We start from the raw sequence: 12,029 nt of genomic DNA, 5'->3' as shown, positions 1-12,029 counted from the left end.
TTTTCCCGGGACTAGTGTCTCCTGATAGCATGTCCAAAGTACATTCCTTGAAGGAGCATTGTGGTTTGTTTGTTCTTTCGGTAGTCCATGATACTTTCAACATTCTTTTCCAGCACAATATTTCAAATTCATAGATGCTTCTTCAGACTTCAATGTCCAACTTTCACATGCATATGAGGAGACTGAAAATATCGCTTGGGTCAGGTGTATTTTAGACCTCAAAGTAACACCCTTGCTTTACAACACTTTAACAATGCCTTGTGCAGCAAGTTTACTTAATGAGATGAGTCTTTTGAAGCCAGTTACTGCTTCCATGAGCACTGACAAGTCCTTGACATCTTCCATCTTTTCTCTATTTATTATGGTGATATCTTTTGGTCCAATTTTGAGGATTTTTTTCTTTCTTTACATTGAAGGCTGCAATATTTGATTCATCAGCAAGTGCTTCAAGTCCTCCTCACTTTCAGTAAGCAAGTTTGTGTTCTCTACACATTCCTTCACTTCTGATGACACATTCTTCTCACTGTTCTATGGCAGGAAATTTGGAATACAGCTAATTGGCCAACAGATTGGAAAAGATTTGTTTCTCTAGTCAACCAGCCTGACACAGTAATCATGATAAATTGAGAAAAGATTGAAGTTGTCAAGGATTTCATGTTTAGCCGCAGTTAAAAGATCAAAAGCCATATTGTTTTAGGTAAATCTGCTGCACAAGACATGTTTAGAGTTTTGAAAAGCAAGACATGTTGTTACTTTGAGGACTGCAGTGTGCCTGACCCGAGCCATGGTATTTTCATTAGTCTCATATGCATGTGAAAGTTGGATATTGAATAAAGAAAACTGAAGAAAAATCGGTGCATTTGAATTGCGGTGCTGGAGAAGAATATGGAAAGTACCGTGGATGGCTAAGACCACAAAAAAAAACTGTGTTGGAAAAAGTGTGGCCAGAGTGAGAGGCAAGGATGGAAAAACTTTGTCTTACATACTTTGGACATATTGCCAGGAGAGACCAGTCCCTGGAAAAGGACATCATTTTGGAGAAGTAAAGGAGCAGTGAAGGAAAGGAAGTCCCTCAAGGAAATAAATTGATACTGGCTGTGACAATGGGCTCAAGCATAGAAACAATTGTGATGTTGGTGTAGGACTGGGAAGTGCTTTGTACTGTTGTATATAAGGTCACTATGCATCAGAACTGAATCGAAAGCCCCTAACACCAACACTTCAACAACAACATTCCAAATTCAAAGTATTAAATTTTTCGCAACTGTTTATTCTCATTTTGAGTTATGCCCCTTAGCAAATGAAGTTCCAGGAGGCGTTATCCCCAAAAGCTTTTCTCCATCCATGTCATTTATTCATTTAGGATTGTGGTTTTTATTTTCTCCATGCATTTCTAGATTTTAAAAAACAGGTCTTACTTTAACAAGCATAAAAAAGTTTTGTTCAACAATGAATTTATTCAAACAGATCATAAGGAATAAAATTTCCCAATACAGATATTATATTAACAAGTCAATTAAATACCTCCTAGCAAATCAGGAAAACCATCTTTTCTCAGTATTGTTGTTTTCAAGTTACAAACAAAAAATTGAATGAGATACAGAGCACATAAAATAGTTAAAAGAAAATAACGGATAATAATTGGATACTCAATGAGGCATTAAGATGGAATTTAGATATTAGTGACTTCAAGAATTAAAATTGCAAAAATATTTTTGCATTAGATTTTTGTTCTAGAAGTAAGGTGTAAATGAAAGCAATATGACACAGTTATCCTGAGAGAAGAATTTCTTTTATACATTTTATTTTTATCTTCTGTTAAATTTATGTTGTTGTTAGGGGCCTTCAAGTCGGTTCTGACTCATAGAGACCTTAGCTATAACAGAATGAAAGTTCAACTTATAGTATTATTTTAATTTAAATTAATTCTTACTTTTCTTTATATCATTTGCATGTATATAAACTAACACACTATTATTTCAAAGAAATAAATTAAAAACCAAACGTATCAGGAGAAGCCAGCCCCTAACACATCATTACGGGTCCGGTAGGCACAATTGTACAGCGATAATAAGTAAAGATCATAGTAAAGTTATAGAGAGCATGAGAGATAGAAGTATTGAATAAATGGAGTCAGACACAATTCATGGTAGCATGCTCACCTCAGCCCCGCTTGGTGGTCCACATAGAGGTGGTCCACATGCTAGCCCAGGCTTTTATATTCTCTGGGGACATGCAAGCCCCCTAATTACAGGTGAAGACATACGTCACAGGAATTGGGGGGGGGGATGATCTAGGGGGTTTCACGTAATAGGAAGAGGAGGATTGGGGTATACATGTGGCAAGATGGGCGGATCCTAGATACAGGATGGTAATTTAACTTTGGATGTCACAGAGCCAGTTTGGCCTGTTCCCTGGCTCAACTGATAGATGCCATTATTGGTAGGTTGGGAATGCTTGGTCGCTTGGTCACAGATCTCAGGGACAAATAGTTTATTGTCCCCCGCAGCAGGGAGCAAGGCCTACCCTGTAGTCTGGTAACTATCTGCCCTCTGGAGGATGTCTGTAAGCGTCTGACCTCCCCCTCCCCACAAGTCCCCATTTTGTTTTATATATAAAATTCAAAAGCCACATGGGCGATACAGTTATTTTCTATACATTAAAGGTTGTCAAGGAAAAACTTCATGATCCAATTAATATAGCCAAAATTTTAGGCTTAATAGAAACATAAAATCCAGGCACTGGGGGTAAACTCCCCTTATACCCATCTATTATTGGAGAAAGGTATGAGAGAGATTGGATACTGTGGCGGGAAGAAATAGAGCCAAATAGGAATGTCTGCTTCTATAGGGAGAATGAATCAACCATGTGCTCACTTTGCAGCACAGCTTAAGGGGGAGAAACTGTTGAAATGATAGACTACCGCAGGAACATGAACTTGGACTATATCTCCAACTACCAGAGTGGCGGTCTTCTAGCCATGGAAGTCTTCCAGATTCCCTTCCATTCCAATGAGGGAACAAGTCCCAGTTTTATTTCCCTACAGTGCTAGTATCCCACATTTCCCCTCTCTGCATTATTTGTAAGATGTAATAGTGTAATGGAGGCAACATGGTCTCTCTTCATATCTCTCAGCTTCCTACAGAAGCAACAGAAGACTGCAAGCATCACAATTATGATGATAAACAACACAGTCAGACTGGAACTTAAGCTATGTGAGATACTTTGCACCCAAGCTCACAGGTCCAACTCTTCCATGCCCTTCACCAACTGCTTAATCACATCAGAGCCAGAAGATGCCTCAAGTCTGTCTTTGAATGTATAGAAAATATCCTTTTTAAGCTGATCAACGTCTAATGAAATGTTTCCCTTAAACCCTTGCAAATGTTTCCTAATCAAACTCCAACCATGCAATGTTACATTATATAGGTAAGGAGTTACACAGAAATCAGTTACATTCCAATCACATTATAGTATTGACAAGTCCAAAATCTTGATCTTTCAGCAAAACAGTCTGCAGTAATAGTCCAGTTACTATTGTATAAAATGTTCAGTTATGACACAGTCCCAGAGGGACAGCGTCCATTCTCAGGAATCTGCCAGGTCTTCTTGATGTTTGGAATAACTTCACTAACCGGACAGGGGGGCCAGGTCACACATCAACTTCCCTGCTTTCCTCTGGGTCTTGCTGGCTGAAGAGAAATCCACCTATCTACTTTGCCTGTGAAAATATAAACGAATAGCCCCTCTCTTCAGGGTGTCATTAACCTGAAAAATGAATTATGATTAAGATTGGGTGGCTTCTCCATCTCTTCTTTGTCCATCGTTCTCCAAACGTGGTTGCGTCCTTTTAAAGGGAGTCCATCAGTTTTATTCTCCAGGTGAATGGACCTGGATCCCAAACGTGTTTTCCATCATGTTCGGATTTCTTAGGATCAATTCTCTCTGTAGAAGTGAAAACATGTTTATCTGCCCTAATTTTGTTCAACGTTTTTAGTAAGGAGGAAATTATTTTTGGTTAAATTGACCAAATGAAATTTGTCATATATAAGATTCCTCTTCTCCCCCTTCTGTTTTAACAGTTCAGATTTTAAAGCATTGCTGGCAATCTCAGTTGATTTGCTAGGCTTAGACCCAGGAAAACTACTAGTTAGCTAGCCTTCATTGTTATGTAAAATCTTGCTCCCAGCTCTCAGAGAATTAAGAGAGCTGACTATTTGGGAGAACTTCTAACCATACTCTGAAAGACTGAAAAAATTCTTAATAAACTTGTTCAGCTGTTCTTGAACCAAACAGACATTTTTCTCCAAGTTTACCAATAAGGTTACAGGCTCAATTAAGCCGCTTTGCCCTTCAGGCTTCTCACACTGTATGATTTTACAAACTTGCAATCCTCTCTCTTGGTTAACTTCACTCCTTCCTTCCATGCTGGATTTAGAGTAAGTTAATGGGAGGGTCTTAGGCGCTTCTGAATGATCTAAAGCAATGACCCCATATCCAAAGTTTAAAAACCTTTTCCCTTCAATTTCTAATTCCATGTGGGGGTGCTGTTGTTTCCCCACAACAGCATTCCAGAAGACCCCTTGATTTAAAGAGTGGTCAGACTTTTCAAGTACTCTTTCCTGATAGACATACATTTTTACTCTAGGAATGCAAGGAAGCAAAAATTGGCTTAAGCGATCTTCTTTTATAAACCATGATATATGAGCATTTATCACTGCCTTAATTTCTTTTTCATAATCCAGACCAATAACTCCAGCAACACCTTGAGAATTTAGGTTGGGCTTTCCTAATAAACATCCTATAGTTTTTTAGGTAGCAGACTCCAATTACCGCTCTTAATTCTTTCTGATTCAATCACAGCTTTTGGCTTTTCCTCACAACTCTGATCAACTCCAGGCCTCAGGGAGAAATAGTTTATTGTCCCCCACACCCAGCAGGGAGCAAGGCCTACCCTCTAGTCTGATGACTAGCTGCCCTCAGGGAGGATGTCTGTAAGCAGCTGATCCCTCCCCACACAAACTCACTGCCATCAAGTCGATGCAGACTCATAGAAACCCTATAGTTCAAGGTAGAACTGCTCCTATGGATTTCTGAGACTGTAATTACTTTTTTCTCTCCAAAACCATTTTATTGGGAGTTACTACAGATATCATGTCATTCCATAGTACATCAAGCGGTATTGTACAATTGCTACTACATCAGTTTAGAACATCCTTTTCCTTTCTAAACTCCTTGACATCCGCTGGCTTTTACCCACCCCACCGACCCCCCGCACCCACTGCCACTACTACTGTACCCCCCCCAAGAAACCCTTATTCTACTTGTTGTACCTATAGCTTCATCACTCTTGGGTTTCATGTACTGAAAAACATATAACAAAAATTCAGGAAGGTGACCCCAATGCCATAACACATCTAAAATAAACCCCAAATATGAACAATCAAATAAAAAAAATATATATGCAGGAAATGTTGAGAATCAGATCTGCTCTAATGTGCATCGGAAGGGGGAATCAACTGACAAGGCTTGAACTGTTCAAGTCATCTCTTCAATGCGCTTTGTTTAGAAACTACTTTCCTCCCATCCCTCTATTCTGGATAGAAGGGAATCAATCACCGGAGGCTTATTTCCTATGTAGATCCCACAAATATATCTTGGCTCCCACTGTCATCCATAACCCTCTGCACACTGGAATATCACAATTTAAGCTCTGATACTAATCCCTCCTTCGACCTCAGATTATGTGATTTACAATCCTTTTGTGACTGATGATGTGCTTCTTCCATATGGACTTAGTTGGCATCTATTGACTGCTTGTTTGGAAACAAGCCTTCAATAGACCACACACTATTTTATCTGATAGTTCGGCACCATCTAATTTCTTCATCACAGTTTGCTGTAGCACCCATATCTTCTGTGTTCCCTTCCTGCGGGTGAGTGTCAAGCAGGGCCATGACGTAAGAACTAATTGTTCTTAAGTTGGAGCTAGGAGGTCGTGTGAGCCCAGAACCCATTCCTGAATCTGTTTGGTTGTTTGGTTTTTATCTGCCTTTGGCTCCCTTTAGAGATCTCCTTGTTAATTTATGGTAGAGTCTTATTGATCATCCCCTGGGGCATAATGAACTTCTGTTAATATTGTCTTTGATTAATCACTGGTACTAAAATTTTAAAGCCCCGCTGAGAGAGGGATATTGGGCAAATGTAGGCTAACTCTGTATCATAGTACCTGAATTATTCACTTGTACAGAATCAGTCCTATCATGGCTGGATGCTATTCCCACAAAATGGGGGGGTGTGTCAGGGAAAATTTGCAATAAAAATCACTGATAATGTCAGTCATAGGTTTGCCAGAATAATCCATATCTTAATACAGCACATAGGGCATTGGTGTAGCAAGATCATTGTGGTAGTTATATAATCTGTTGTCAGTTTGAGACTTAAAAATGAAGGGGTGGAGTTTAGCCTGTTAATCAGGCCAAAGCTTGATAACCTCATTTGGAGGTGCTATGGAGATCAATAGTTCGCTGGAGGAAGGACACACACTCACTCCCTGTGAGACATTCCCGCAGACAAGACACATGGAGCTACACTAGAGCTTTGGAGCTGAAAGAGCCACGGGGAGACCCCTGCCAGCACTGAGATGCTTCCACTGCCACTAGATTCAGAAGACTTTCCACCCACTGGCCTGTGATCTTCCAGCATTCAGAGTCATTGAATATGTTGTGTGAGTCTGAAGAGGAATTATAGATTTGTATTGCAAATATGGGGTAATATTGGACTTATGGACTTGATCTGCACTGGGCTGGGATGTTTTTTCAATATCCAATTGCACTTGTATATAAAGCTCTTTCTTACACACATATGAGTATCTATGATTTGTTTCTCTAGTCTACCCAGACTAACACAATGATCTTTGTCTGCCTACCAACAGTCTAATGGTCTTGGTACAGTTGTTTTCTGCTTCCTCAGACACCATGTATTTTCCAACGTAAGTCCTCAGGTTACAAGTGTGTCTGAGGTATCAGATCATTATTTTTGTATTCAACAATTTAAACAACGTATTCAATCTCTCACTGTCTTATCCTGTCTCCTCCCCCCTTTTTAATTGAGCATTTTTTTGATGCTTTCGGGATTTTTTTTGCTGTTGTTGTTTAGAAAACATGTTAAATTTCATTGAAATTCTTTCAGATTTTTAGATATTTTAGTGAGATTTTTGCTAGACCTATTATAAAGTGAATTTTATTAATAGATATTATGATTACCTAGAATCTGTTCATGATATATTACTTTCTTACTGTGATGTTAGCTTCTGTCCACTGGCATTTAATTTAAGATATTTGCATCGATATTCATAATTGAGATAGACTCATGGCTTTCTTTTATTATCTTGTGGTCTTCAGGAGTTGGTATCAATGTTCTATCTTTATTGGAGTGAATTTTCATAATCTTCCCCCCTCCCCTATGAAATTGTAAATTAAGCTTAAGTTTTGGAGAGAGTGGATGGGGTGGGCTCCCAAGCCAGCTTGGAGAAGGCTCTCTGGTGCCCCCTGCTCCACCCCCCCCACCCCCCAGGGCCACAGACATGATGCCCAAAAGGAAGGTCAGCTCCAAGGGAAGTGGAGGTGAAGGAGGAGTTCAAGAAAGAGGAAATAGCTAAGGTTGTCAGCAAAACCTGTGCCTTAAAAAATGGATATGAAGCTCAAAAGGGTAGCAGGAAAGGATACAATTTCAGACCAAAAAGCGCAAACAAAAGTTAAAAGGGGGAGCAAAGGGAAAACAGGCTAACCAAGAAACTGAAGATTTCCCTAAGATTTAAGTGGAGCATTGAAAATGGAGGGGAGTCCAACCTTTGATGAAGCAGGAGAAAAAGAAGTCAAGTGTGATTAACATTGATCTACCACATCTCCCTTCTTGTACAACGCAGAGGGATATTTTTATCAACTATTTTGTAAATGCAAGTTTTTTAGTAGCTTTAGAAACATTTTTAGCTGATCCCAAGGGCACAATAGAAAGCAAACGTCTAGAAAAGAACGATGGCAATATATACACAAATATGTCGGATGCAATTGATGTATGGATTGTAACAAGAGTTGTAAGAGGCCCCCATAAAATGATCTTTTTAAAAAAAGTTAAAAAAAAGAAACATTTTTAAAAAGGAGGAAATCCCACTTCATCCCAGTTTTTAAAGTGTAAATGAATTGTGGGAAGGCTAATCTGTCTTAACATAACATTCCATGGGATGGGGGAGGGAGAAGTTTTGTATCCCTTATGCAAAACATTCTTAATGGCAATTTGGAGACACAGTCATGCATTTGTATGACTTTAAAATTTAAAATTTTGTTTCTGTGTTTGTTTGCTTTTTAATAGAATCATGTCTGAAAACTATTCTGTTGTCATGGCTTTCTTGTCAGGACTGTGTGCATTCGGTAGCATCTTTGGCTGTGGTAATCCAGTTTTCCTGATAACTTTGCTTTGTGTTGTGAAAGGTTGAACATTTGAGTGTGTAGTGTGTGCAATATTAAATTGTGAATTTGTGGGACTTAAGATGTAACAGCTTATCAACATTTGAAGATAATGATACTCGATAAACTCTTTTTAAAAATTGCCTCCAAATTTAAAGTTGGAAAGTCACTGGAATTCAGAAACTAATTGTATATGCATGCCATTTTAAGATTTCTGTAAGTGCATTAAGAATTGTAAACAAATTATTCATAATGTCTCTGTATTGATCTCAAAACAACTAATATAATGCTAGTTACAAAAGAAAAAAATCTAAAGTTTCCATTTATTGTGCAAATAAGTCTTGTATATCATCTTAATTACTTTCCCCTTCTCTGTTTTTTCCTCCTTGTTTCTTGATTACAAGAAGTGACTGCTAGTTCTTTTTTTTTAAAGAATATATTATTTTATTTACTTAGTTTTGTTATTTGTATGTGTGTATGTTAGGTTGGGTTCTCTAGAGAAGCAAAACCAGTGATACTATATATTTATACCAATATATATTTATAGCAAAGAGGTTTATATTTATATAAAAAGAGATTCATATTAAGAAATGGGTTATACAGTTGTCAAAGTATATAAGTACCATATAATTCAACTCTGTAGGTCAGATATAAACTGGGGGCATCTCTGACTCATGTAGCTTTGGAAGCTGATGACTAGGAAACAAGATGAGAAGCAGGAGCGATACAAACTGGTAGATGCAAAGCCAAATGAAATGAAGGTCAACCACATAAATTTAAGGTAGACAGTCTGCTGACAGCTCCTCGAATCAGTAGGCAACACAACAGGAGAGCAACAAACCAAATACAGGATCCAGATCCAACAGAAGTCAAAGGGGCATAGGAGAGCTTGGCTCTCTCTCTTCATGGTCTATCTTTTATACAAAAGGCCACACTAGCAAGGAAATCTCATCCGGCTTTGACCTGACTGATAGGTTGCACTCCATCCCTACCTTCACCCAAGTGTGTGTAGTTGACAAAGCACCCCTTATCAGCTTGTCATCTTTAACCATACACAATCTCCAAGAAAAGACAATAATAAAATCATACTTGAGACTAATAGGATACAATTAACACAATACAACTATAAACACATTAACTACATTTTCATCTTTTATTTTGTTAATGAACAAAAGAAAAAAAAACACTTGATGCATATAGACGAATAGGGATTACTCACCACAATGATGGTCTTCTTTTTTGCAGCTGGTCATGTGGCCATACCTGGTATTTAGAACTCCTTTCCACTACCCCTTCTGTAGTTCTTTTGCCCTCAACAAGTACCTCAGTTGGTTTTAGTTCTTTGCCTAGTGAGGTGAACCAAACCTCCATTCCCGAAGGGTCTAGGTTATTAGTAGTCTTATCCAAATTTGGGTACTGTAGTTTCCCATTGACTTGAATCACAGAATATTGTAGTACTAAGAGACAACCCAAGGAATCATTTGGACTCTGGACATATTCTTCTTTACTTCCACTCTTCACTTGCCTGTTGGTAATCAGGATCAGTACATTAAAACCCTTCGTTGCCTCTTGATCCAGAGGCATGAAGAGGTCAAAATGCCCCAGAGTCATTCTTAACTTACAGTTGAATCAGTGCTGTAGCTCCAGACGTGTGTATTCCTCTTTTTGGAACTAAGATTTTCAGACCAGAAGAACAGAAAGCAAATTGTGGTGAGTGGGTCATTAGGAATATGGTGCCACTCCCATTTCCACTCCTCGATTACTGGATAAGAGAATACTGGCTATTGGAGAAAGAATACCATATATAGGACAATGGATTAAAGAATACATAGCTAGTCTCCTGGTGAACATAGTCCCAACCTTGCAAGGTGTTAACACCAAGCTGGAGGTGTAATTGTGTCTTTGGAAGTCCATTGCATCATTTTATTAAGCCAGCTCAAAAATCATATCCGTGGGTACCCACCTTCCTGATATGATCACTAAAGACAAATGTGTGCATAAGCAAATGTGATGAAGAAAGCTAATGGTGCCCAGCTGTAAAAAGATATAGCGTTTGGGGTCTTAAAGACTTGCAGATAAATAAGCGTTCATCTAGCTGAGAAGCACCAAAGCCCACATGGAAGAAGCACATCAGCCTGTCTGACCATGAGGTGTAGAAGGGACCAGTTATCAGACATCACAGAACTAAAAATCATATCAGTGGGTGCCCACCTTCCTGATACGATCAATGAAGACAAACGTGTGCATAAGCAAATGTGGTGAAGAAAGCTGATGGTGCCCGGCTATCAAAAGATATAGCGTCTGGGGTCTTAAAGGCTTGAAGATAAACAAGCGGCCATCTAGTTCAGAAGCAACAAAGCCCACATGGAAGAACACACCAACCTATGTGACCACAATCTGTCGAAGGGATCAGGTATCAAGCATCAAAGAACAAAAATCATATCATTGTAAATGTGGGTAAGTGCAGAGTGGAGACTCAAAGCCTATCGGTAGGCAACCGGACACCCCCTTACTGAAGGGTTTTGGGGAGGAGATGAGCCAGTCAGTGTGCAAGGTAGCAATGATGAAACATATAACTTTCCTCTAGTTCTTAAATGCTTCCTCCCCCTAACTATCATGATCCCAATTCTACCTTATAAATCTGGCTAGACCAGAGGATGTACATTGGTACAGATAGCAACTGGAAACACAGGGAATTCAGGACGGATGACTCCTTCAGGACCAGTGGTGAGAGTGGTGATGCCTGGAGGGTAGAGGGAATGTGGGGTAGCAAGGCGGAGCCTATTACAAGAATCTACATATAGCCTCCTCCCTGGGGGATGGGCAGCAGAGAAGAGGGTGGGGGGAGACATCGGACAGTGAGTGTAACATATGACAATATAATAATAATGAATTATGAAGGGTTCATGAGGTAGGGGGGAAAATGAACAGCCGATATCAAGGGCTCAAGTAGAAGGCAAATGTTTTGAGAATGATGATGGCAACAAATGTACATATGTGCTTGACACAATGGATGTATGTATGGATTGTGATACGAATTGTACGAGGCCCCAATAAAATGACTTTAAAAAAAAAGAATGATGTTCGTGTCCTGCCGCGGTCGCCAAAAAAAAAAAAAAAAAAAGAATGATGGAGGACATGTTAAGACCAGTGGATTCCATAAACACTGGTCCATTGCCACACTTCATTTGCTGTGAAGTGAATTCCTTTATACGAAGCAATACTGTGCAGGATAACATGTCAGTGGATAAGACATTCTGTAAATCCATGAATCGTAGCTTGAGCAGACTCATTGTGTGTAGGGAAAGCAAATCCATATTCAGAATAAATATCTGTCCAACCAAGTAAGAATAAAATGCTGTTTTTCTATGAAGGAAGTGGTCCTATATAATCAACCTTCCACCAGCTTGCTAATTGATCCCATCCAGGAATGGTCCCATATCTTGGACTTAATATTTGTCTCTGCGGCTACAGATTGCACACTCAGCAGTGTCAGTAGCAAAGTCAGCCTTAGTGAGTGGAAGTCCAAGAGTATCTTCCATTCCTGTCACTACGGCCACTTTG

Source organism: Tenrec ecaudatus, chromosome X (genome assembly GCF_050624435.1).
Source record: "Tenrec ecaudatus isolate mTenEca1 chromosome X, mTenEca1.hap1, whole genome shotgun sequence".
In the NCBI taxonomy this organism is placed as follows: domain Eukaryota; kingdom Metazoa; phylum Chordata; class Mammalia; order Afrosoricida; family Tenrecidae; genus Tenrec; species Tenrec ecaudatus.
Note: the sequence above shows the minus strand (reverse complement) of the source record.